Here is a 10,210-nt window from a genome sequence, read left to right as displayed (position 1 = left end):
TGTTTAAAGTGACTCGAGCAAAGACTTACCCCACTATGCTGAGCAGGGAGATTCCACGGTAGTGGAAATACCAATATAATACCAATATAGGTAATACCAATAGTATTAGTGCCTAAACCTGATGGATCAACCCGACTTTGCATAGACTACAAAAAAGTCAATGCAGTAACAAGGGCAGACTCTTGCCCAATTCCTTGCTTGGAAGACTGTATTGACAGAGTGGGAAGTGCTATGTTTCTTACAAAGATAGATTTGTTAAAGGGATACTGGCAAGTTCCATTAACACCCCAATCTACAGAAATATCTGCTTTTGTCACACCAGGTAGTCTTTACCAGAGCCAAGTGATGTCATTCAGGCTAAAAAAAATGCTTCAGCAACTTTTCATAGACTAATGAATCAAATAATACCCTATGTTTCCAACTGTGTCGTGTATCTTGATGATGTGCTAATATACAGTAACATTGGGAAATAACACTTAAAACAGCTAGAAACTCTGTTGAAAAAATTAAAAACAGCTGATGTAATGGTAAATCTAGCAAAAAGCGAATTTGCAAAAGGAAGAGTGACCTACCTCTGGCATATAGTGGGGCAAGGCCAAGTGTTGCCAAGAACGGCTAAAGTACAAGCCTCAGTGGAGTCCCTATCCATAAGATTAAGCCTGAAATCATGATATTTTTGGGGATGTGCAGTTTCTACAGAAGGAAATTTCAGTACTGCAGCTGCTTCACTAACCGATTTGCTACAGAAAAAGAAAACCAAGGTAGTGTGGTCAGGTGAATGCCAGGCATTTTTTGAAAAGCTAAAGGCAATTTTGACTAATGAACCAGCGTTGGTTGCTTCACGTTCTACTAGACCCTTCAATGTAGCGATTGATGCTAGTGACCTGTTGGTCAGTGTAGTCCAATGGCAATTCAGGCATAGAAAAACCATTAGGATATTTTTTGAAAATACTGAATCGCCACCAAAACAAGTGTTCTACCGTGGAAAAAGAAATATTCAGCCTATTGCTGGCCCTTAAACATTTTTGAAGTATATGTCCACAACGACTACAAAGAAACACTGATATACAACATAATCCATTAACCTTCGTGGAAAAATTTAAATCCCAAAATGCCAGAATATTCACTTGGAGTTTATTATTACAGCCTAACGACTTAAAGATTGTACACATTTCGGGGGGAAAAAATGTTATGGCAGATGCTTTGTCACGAATTTAGCTTTGTCGAGTTACACGAGTAGCAATGGTACAAAGAAAAATTGTGTTAACTACCAGTGGAGTGAATGAGGGGCATGAGTGTGAAAGTACATTTCAAATATTCTCAACTTTTTTTACATTCTAATGAAACACATTCAAGAATGGCATTTCAATTTGCCAAGGGCAGAGGTGTTACAAGAGGTTTTATTCTTGTACTAAAATCTTAGAATTCTGTGCGTTTAAAAAAAAACTGAAGAAAGGATTTTCAGTGGACATGGACACCTGAAAAAAGTTGAAATTTTTGGACTTTGAATAGGAAAGCCAGCAGTTTCAAAGAAGCCAGCCAGAGGTTGTAACCTCCTCAGAGCAACACTTTGAATAACAAAGGAGACTCTGTGTCTGGTCGTGTGATCGGCTCAGAAAGGTTTACTTTCACTTTGGACCCTTTTAAAAAAAAACAGTGAGTTGGACAAAGAGCAGGTATTTGAAATTCAGTTTCTGATCTGCCTGGAGATCAAAGTGGAAGACCCAGAAAAAGACCTTTCTCTGTAAAAGAAACTTGCACCTCTTGAAAAGAAACCCTGTATTTGAAAGGTGGCAGCTTCCTATTGCCTCCTGTGTCTGACAAATTCCTGCATCCATTGTGGTTCCTGTTTCCTCCTGGAAACTGAAGAAAGATTCCATGGCTATGCTGTTGCTGTAAGCCCTAAGCAGACCTATGACTAGACCTCTGCTTAAAAGCCTTTGTGATACCTACTATAGTCGAATTGTCTAGAATGCCTACCTTTCACAGACTGTTCATCAACCTCGCCTGGAGAGACTTCATGTGGCATCTGCCTATTCAACTCTGGGACACCTCACCCAACTGAGGAATTTCCTACCAGCACGCAACAAACTGAATTATTTTATTATTCCTTTTACTCCTATGAAACAGCTATAAACCAAAATCCTTTTTCCCCCCAGTTAACCATTTTTTTTAATGTATGTGTGTGCGAATGAGGGTTAGGGAAGTTAGGGAAATAAGGAGCTTTTCATATATATAGATTTATCTCATTTTTAAAACTTTATTTCCCTCGTAAACAGTTAATGTTGTTGTTTAAAGTAACCTGCCTGGTGTGCTCTATTCTTGGGGGACAAATAGAGTGTTTAATTGGCCATTCCTCAGTAGGTGGGAAAATTCATTGATATGCTGTGACCTGTGGAGAAGTGGGACTGAATTAACAGTGTATTTCTCCCGCCTTGGTCATACCAATGGGGAGCTACAGTTATTAATTTTTAAATAGAGAATTTAGACAGTCTGGGACATGTTTAAGCATAGCTGTTGCGAACATAGTGAGACACCATTAGTACTCATGACTGCAGTGAGAAAAAGTTGTGTAAAAGGAGAGAATTAAACTCAGTTGCTTATGCAGCGGTGCATGGTTGCAATCGCTAGACCTGAGAGGCTTGATTTTGAGAAGTGAGAAAGTTTGGACTCTTGAGAGAAACATGAGACTGCTGGCATCCGTGGCCATCTCTTGCCATGCCTATTCAGTCTAGCTTGCTGGAGTTTTTCCTCATGTCACTTTTGGTACTTTTTCCAATCACCTTAAATCACTAATCCTTTGATTCTCGACCCTTCTGCCAATGGAAACAATTTCTCTCTATCTACTCTGCTCATCATTTTGAACACCTTTATTAAATTTCCTCTCAACCTTCTCTTTTCTAAGGTGAAAAAACCCAGTTTCGCAACTGTACCAACATAAGTGAAGTCCCTCATTCCTGGAACCATTCTTGTGAATCTTTTCCACACCTGCTCTAAAGCCTTCACATCCTTCCCAAAGTTCAATGCCCAGAATTGGACACAATACTCCAGTTGAGGTCGAAGCAGTGCTTTATGAAGGTCAACATAACTTCCTTGCTTTTGTACCCTATGCTTCTATTTATAAATCCCTGGATCCCGAATCCTTTATTAACCAATTTCTCAATTTGCCCTGCCACTTTCAATGATTTGTGGACAGATACTCCCAGGTCGCTCTGTTCCTGAACCCCCATTTGAACTATACCCTTTAGTTTATGTTGCCTCTCCTCATTCTTCCTACCAAAATGTATCACTTCACACTTCTCTGCCTTAAATTTCATCTGCCATGTGTCTATCCATTCCACCATCCAATTGATGTCCTCTTGAAGACTATCACAATCCTTCTCACAGTTCACAAGAATTCCAAGTTTTGTATCATCTGAAAATTTTGAGATTGTGCCCTGTACACCCAAGTCAAATCATTATAATATATCAGGAAAAGCAATGGTCCTAATACTGAGTCCTGGGGAACCCTACTCTATACCTTCCTCCAGACCGAAAATGAACTGTTCACACCCACTGCCTGTTTCCTGTCACTTTGTATTCGTGTTGCTACTGTCCCTTTTATTCCATGGCCTCTAACTATGCTGACAAGCCTATAATGTGGCACTTTATCAAATGCCTTTTGGAAGCCCATATAGACCACAGCAATCGCATTACCCTCATCACCTCTTTCTGTTACCCCATCAAAAAACTGAAGCCAGTTGATTAAACACGATGCACATTTAACAAATCCGTGCTATCTTTCTCTAATTAATCTACTTATGTCCAAGTGACTTTTAATTTTGTCTCGAATAATCATTTCTTAAAGCTTTCCCATCACCGAGGTTAAACTGACTGGCCTGTTGTTGCTGGGCTTGTCCTTACACCTTTTTTGAACAGGGGTGTATCATTTGCATTTTTACAATCCTTTGGCACTACCCCTGTATCTAAGAAGGATTGGACGATTATGGCCAGTGCCTCTGTCTAAACTACATAATCTTCCACTATGGTTCTGACAGAATTTTCTTCCTTGGTAAAGACAGATGCAAAGCATTCATTTATCACCTCAGCCATGCTCTCTGCCTCCAAGCATAGGTCTTCTTTTTGCCCCCTAATTGGCTCCATCCCTCCTGCTACTACCCTTTCACTATTTATATGCCTATAAAAGAATTTTGGAATGCCTTTTATGTTACCTGCCAGTCTCTTCTCATGCTCTAGCTTTACCTCTCATTTCTTTTTTAATTTCCCCTCTGACTTTTCTATATTCTATATGTTTCTTAGCTCTAACCAAATAGATACTGTCTTTGACCCCTCTATGACATTATTCTCTGCAGGACTGTAATGTTTTCCTGAATCAATACTACTACCCCTCCTCCTTTCTTTCTATCACTCTTTTCTGAACACCTCGTATCCAGGAATATTTAGTACCCAGTCCAGCCCTTTTTTGAAACAAAACAATATGTGCTAGAAATACTCAGCAAGTCTGGCAGCATCTGTGGAGAGAGATGCAATGTTAACATTTCAGGTCTGTGACCTTTCATCAGAACTGGCAAAGGTTAGAAAATAATTAGGTTTTAAGCAAGTGAAGGGGAGGGAATGGGGGAGAGAACAAAGGGGAAGGTGTTTGATAGGGCAAAGGGAGATTTAATAACAAAGCTTTCCTGGGACAAAGGCAAAGCGTGTGTTAATGCTTGTGGTGAAAGACAAAGCATTAGTCCAGACAGAGTGTTAATAGTGGAATAATGAGCAGCTCTGACTACATGAAAAGCAGGTACATGGTTAAAAAGTAAAATACTAAAAAAAGGCCAGTCATGCTTTGAAGTTATTGAACTTGATGTTCAGTCTGCAAGACTGTAGAGTGCCTCATCGAAAGATCATGTGCTGCTCCTGGAGCTTGTGTTGATGTTCACTGGAACACTGGAGCAGGTCAAAGACAGAAATGTTGGCATGAGAGCAGGGGGGAGCATTGAAATGGCAAGCAACTGGAAACTCGGGGTCATGCTTTCAGACTAAGCCGAGGTGTTCAGCAAAGCGGTCACCAAATCTGCGTTTAGTCTCCCCAATGTAGAGGAGAATGCATTGTGAGCTGCAAATACAGTATACTAAATTGAAAGAAGTACAAAGAATTGCTGCTTCATCTGAAAGGAGTATTTGGGGCCTTGGATAGTGCGGAGAGAGGAGGTAAAGGGGCAGCTCTTACACCTTCTGCAATTGCATGGGAAGGTGCCCTGGGAAGGGGACGAGGTGTCGGGGTAATGGAGGAGTGGACCAGGGTGCCACGGAGGGAACGATCCCTTTGGAGTGCCGCCAGGTGAGGGGAGAGGAAGATGCGTTTGGTAGTGGCATCATGCTGAAGGTGGTGGAAATGGCAGAGGCTGGTGGGGTGGAAAGTGAGGACAAGGGGAACCCTGTCGCAGTTCTGGGAGGGAGGGGAAAGCATGAAGGCAGAAGTGCGGGAAATGGGCCAGACACAGTTGAAGGCCCTGTTAACAACTTTGGGGGGGATTTCTCGGTTGAGGAAAACGGAAGACATATCAGAGGCGCTGTTGTGGAAGCCCTTTTTTGAGCTAGGTCTCTGTTATCACCACGCCATCACACCCCCGCGTGGCGCTCTGTGCCTGCAGCTCACCAATCTTATTTACCACCTAGTCCATTCATTCTTACCCTGACCCCACCTAATGCCTTATTAATTCTTACACAAGTGCTATCTGCCTCTCCCAATTCTTTGTCCACCTTGTTTTTCCTCTCTAATGTTTGCTCGTGGTTCCCATCTGCAATGCCAAGTTAGTTTAAAGCCAACAACCACAGAAAATCCCCAGCAAATGCCAGACACCAGCAAACAATTAAATGTCATTAATATATAAATTAAAAGTGGGTGTGTGGAAAGCAGGAGGTGCATGTTTACACCATCTTCCACTTGTACATCATTCCAGATTGCGGGATAATGGTGAAGTGGGATTTGAGAAGTTGTATAAGGCAGGAATATACCATCATCCTGGATGGTTTCAGCCATACCAGTTCCTAGAGACTCAGTGTCGGCTGCACCAATAATCTTGAGCACCATCTCCTCCTAGATAGCTCTGCCTGTCCCCCATTGATTCATAGGAACATAGGAAATAGGAGCAGGATTTGGCCATTCAGCCTCTTGAGCCTGCACCGCTATTCAACTAGATCACGGCTGATCTTCTACCTCAATGACATTTTCCCGCACTATCCCCATATTCCTTGATATCTTTAATATCTAGAAATCTATCAATCTCTGTCTTGAATATACTCAATGACTGAGCCTCCACAGCCCTCTGGGGTAGAGAATTCTAAAGAGTCACCATCCTCTGAGTGAAGAAAATCCTTGTCATCTGAATCCTAAATGGCCAATCTCATTCTGAGACTGTGTCCCCTGGTTCTACACCCTGTCCCCCGCTACCCCAGCTGGGGTAGTGTCCTTCTTGCATCTGTCCTGTAAAGCCCTGTAAGAATTTTCTTTTCTTCAATAAGATCACCTCTCATTCTTCTAAACTCTAGACTCTAGAGTCTAGAGAATACAGGCCCAATCCCCTCAATCTCTCCTCATCCCAGGGATCAGTCTGGTGAACCTTCATTGCACTTCTTCTATGACAAGTATTTTCTTTCTTAGGCAAGGAGACCAAAACTGTACACAATACTCCAGGTGTTGCCTCATCAAGGCTCTATATCATTGAAACAAGACTTCTTTACTCCTGTACTCAAATCCTCTTGCAATAAAGGCCAATATACCATTTGCCTTTCTAATTGCTTGCTGCACCTTCATGTTAGCTTTCAATGACTTATGAACAAGGACACTCTGGTCCCTTTGGACATCAACACTTCCCAATCTCTCACCATTTAAGAAATACTCTGTATTTCTGTTTTTCCTAAGTGGATAACTTTTTTTCCACGTTACATTCCACCTGCCATGTTCTTGCCCACTCACTTAGCCTATTTAAATCCCCTTGAAACCTCTTTCCATCCTCCTCACAACTCACACTCCCACCTCATTTTGTGTCATCAGCAAACTTGGAAATATTGCATTTGGTCCCCACATCCAAATCATTGATATAGATTGTGAATAGCTGGAGCCCAAGCATTGATCCTATTGGTACCCCACTAGTCACAGCCTGCCAACCTGAGAATGACCTGTTTATTCCTGCTCTCTGTTTTCTGTCCATTAACCAATTCTCAATCCATGTTAGTATATTAACTCATACGCTCTAATTTTGCTTACTAACCTCCTGTGTGGGACCATATCGAAAGCCTTCTGAAAATCCAAATGCACCACACCCACTGGTTCCCTTTTATCTATTCTGTTAGTTCCATCCTCAAAAAAACTCTTAACAGATTTGTCAAACATGATTTCCCTCTCATCAGTTCATGTTGACTTTACCCAAACCTACCATTATTTTCTTTGCTTTATCATATCCTTTACAATAGATTCTAACATTTTACCTACTAGTGATGTCAGGCTAACAGGTCTATAACTTCCCATTTTCTTTCTCCCTCCTTTCTTAAATAGTGGGGTTACATTCGCTACCTTCCAACCTGCAGGAGCCATTCCAGAATCTATATAATTTTGGAAGAGAACCACCAATGCATTCATTATCTTTACAGCCACCTCTTTCAACACTCTGGGATGTAGATCATCAGGTCCAGGGGATTTATCAACTTTAAGTCCCATTAATTTCTCCAGTACTACTTTTTTACTTATACCAATTTCTTTCAGTTCCTCATTCTTACTGGTCCCTTGATTCTCTAGTATTCCTGGGATGTTTTTGTATCTTCTTCTGTGAAGAGAGACACATGGGGCTGAAATTTACATATCCAGCACCGATCTCGGCGGCGGACATAAACCACGGGGGTCTGCATGTGCGGACCCATCGTCACGGAGGCGCCATGATATTAAACACGGCCGCTCATTTAAATGGCTGGAGAGGACCACCCCTTTTGATGACGTGGAGGGGGAGGGCAGTTCGTCCCTGGCAACAGCGTCAGGCGCCATTGCGCTGGTGCTGGGGACGCACTGCCTGCCCCCTCCACGTCATCGAAAGGGGTGGTCCTCTCCAGCCATTTAAATGAGCGGCCGTGTTTAATATCTTGGCACCTCCGTGACGAGGGGTCCGTGCATGCAGACCCCCATAGAGCTTCAAGCCCTATATTGCTATTTCATTTTTCAAAGCCAAATGCGTTGTAAAAAAATAAATTTATTGATCTAGCCCCTCTCCCACCCCGACCAGCAACCATATATTTAATTCCTTGCTCTCTCCCCACCCCCCCCCAAACAAAAACTTCCACTGTGCAGCAGACCAACCCTGCCCAAAGTTCTCAAACTTTAATCTTTACCCCTTCCCACCATCCCCAGACCAATTGAATTACTCTGACGCCACTCCCCCGCCACACGGAGAAACGTTCCTGCTCCCCCTACCCCACCAGTGTTACAACTTGGATCTCCAGACGGAGATCCGAAGGCGCCAGAGTGCCAGCCACCGGCATTAATATCGGAATGGAACGGACGTGCAAGTGAGTAAGTAATTATTTGCTTCATTTGTATTTTTTTAAAATATGCAAATCTGACTCCCATCACTGAGCTGTGGAGCGGGGTGGGTGGGTGCACCACAAGGTGTCGATTCCGCCGGCTATATCGGGCCAGGCCGTCCTGGCATCGAGACCCATGGCGGGCCTCTCCGGAGGCATTTTCCAGCCCCCCCCCCGCCATGACCCCAGATGTCAGTGGGGGGGAGAGGGAATGGTAGGGGGCTGTAAAATCCAGCCCGTAGTATTTGTTTAGTTTCTCTGCCATTTCCTTATTGCCCATGATAGTTATCCTGCTCCCTCCTGTTAGGGGTCACCTAACAGTGGCAGCAGTGTGTACCATCTACAAAATGCACTGCAGCAACGCACCAAGGCTCCTTAGACAGCACCTCCCAAACCTGTGACTTCTACCAACTAGAAGGACAAGGGCAGCAAATGCATGGGAACACCACCACCTGCAAGTTCCCCTCCAAGTCACACACCATCCTGACTTGGAACTATATCATCGTTCCTTCATTGTCGCTGGGTCAAAATCCTGGAACTCCCTTCCTAACAGCACTGTGGGTGTACCTACCCTACATGGACTGCAGCGGTTCAAGAAGGCAGCTCACCACCACCTTCTCAAGGGCAATTAGGGGTGGGCAATAAATGCTGGCCTGGCCAGTGACGCCCACATCCCATGAATGAATAAAAACAAAAAGTCCTTCACGAGAGTGGGAGAGTGACAGTGAGTGTGTGGCAATGTATTTGGGCCTGTCATGGCACAACAGCTGGAAGTATATAAAAGCTATGAGATATGGGTGTGGGGCTTGCATCAGTGCTAAGAGTGAAAGGGTTCCCAGGAATCTCCGGCATGAGTCCTGATTGCTGGAGATTGTTAATGGATGATTGATGGGGGTGTAGTGCATTGAATATTGTGTGGGGTTGGTGATGTGGTTGGTAGCAGATGGCATTTGAGGATGCATTCAATGACTTTGACCACTTATGTGAGGTCATGAAACTTTTTCCAGCACTGTATCCAGCTTCTTGGGGCCAGACACCTGGCATTGACCTCTGTGGATTTCTGGTCCCACTTCCTTGACAATGTATTTCTGGAGGACCCCCCTTATGCTTTTAGCCCCCTGCATTAAGGACTCCAGCATTACATCTGCGAACTTGCGAGCACTCTGTCTGGCCTGCTGTTCCATTAATCTGTTTTTCTTCTTTTGAGAACGTGTCTCCCATCCACTTTCAGACCCTGATGGATGACTACAGGAAATCCCAAAATGCTTTACAGCTGGTGTTAAGGACTGGCGGTACGTGGCTTTCACTTTTCTCCTCCCAACTGACTGCAGATAGTGTTTTGTTAAAAATGGTGTGTTAGTCCCCGAGTGGGTTTGGGGTCAAATAAACAGGCAAATGACAGGTTTTCTCATAGGTAAAAAATGAAAGGTAACTATTTTTAAAAATAATTCTCAACATGCATTCACACTCATGCATACTCAAGAATAGATAGATGCTGGTGTTGCAGGCCTGAATGTTCCCTGTCTTGGAGTTGTTGAAGTATTGTAAACTTCTGTGGTTAAACTCAGCTCAAAGTTGGTGCTGTGAATCTGGTTTACGTTCATAGATGGAGAGTCTCAAAGTCACCGTGCCATTTCTCTGCTGTAGT

This window comes from Heterodontus francisci, chromosome 9 (genome assembly GCF_036365525.1).
Source record: "Heterodontus francisci isolate sHetFra1 chromosome 9, sHetFra1.hap1, whole genome shotgun sequence".
NCBI lineage: Eukaryota > Metazoa > Chordata > Chondrichthyes > Heterodontiformes > Heterodontidae > Heterodontus > Heterodontus francisci.
Note: the sequence above shows the minus strand (reverse complement) of the source record.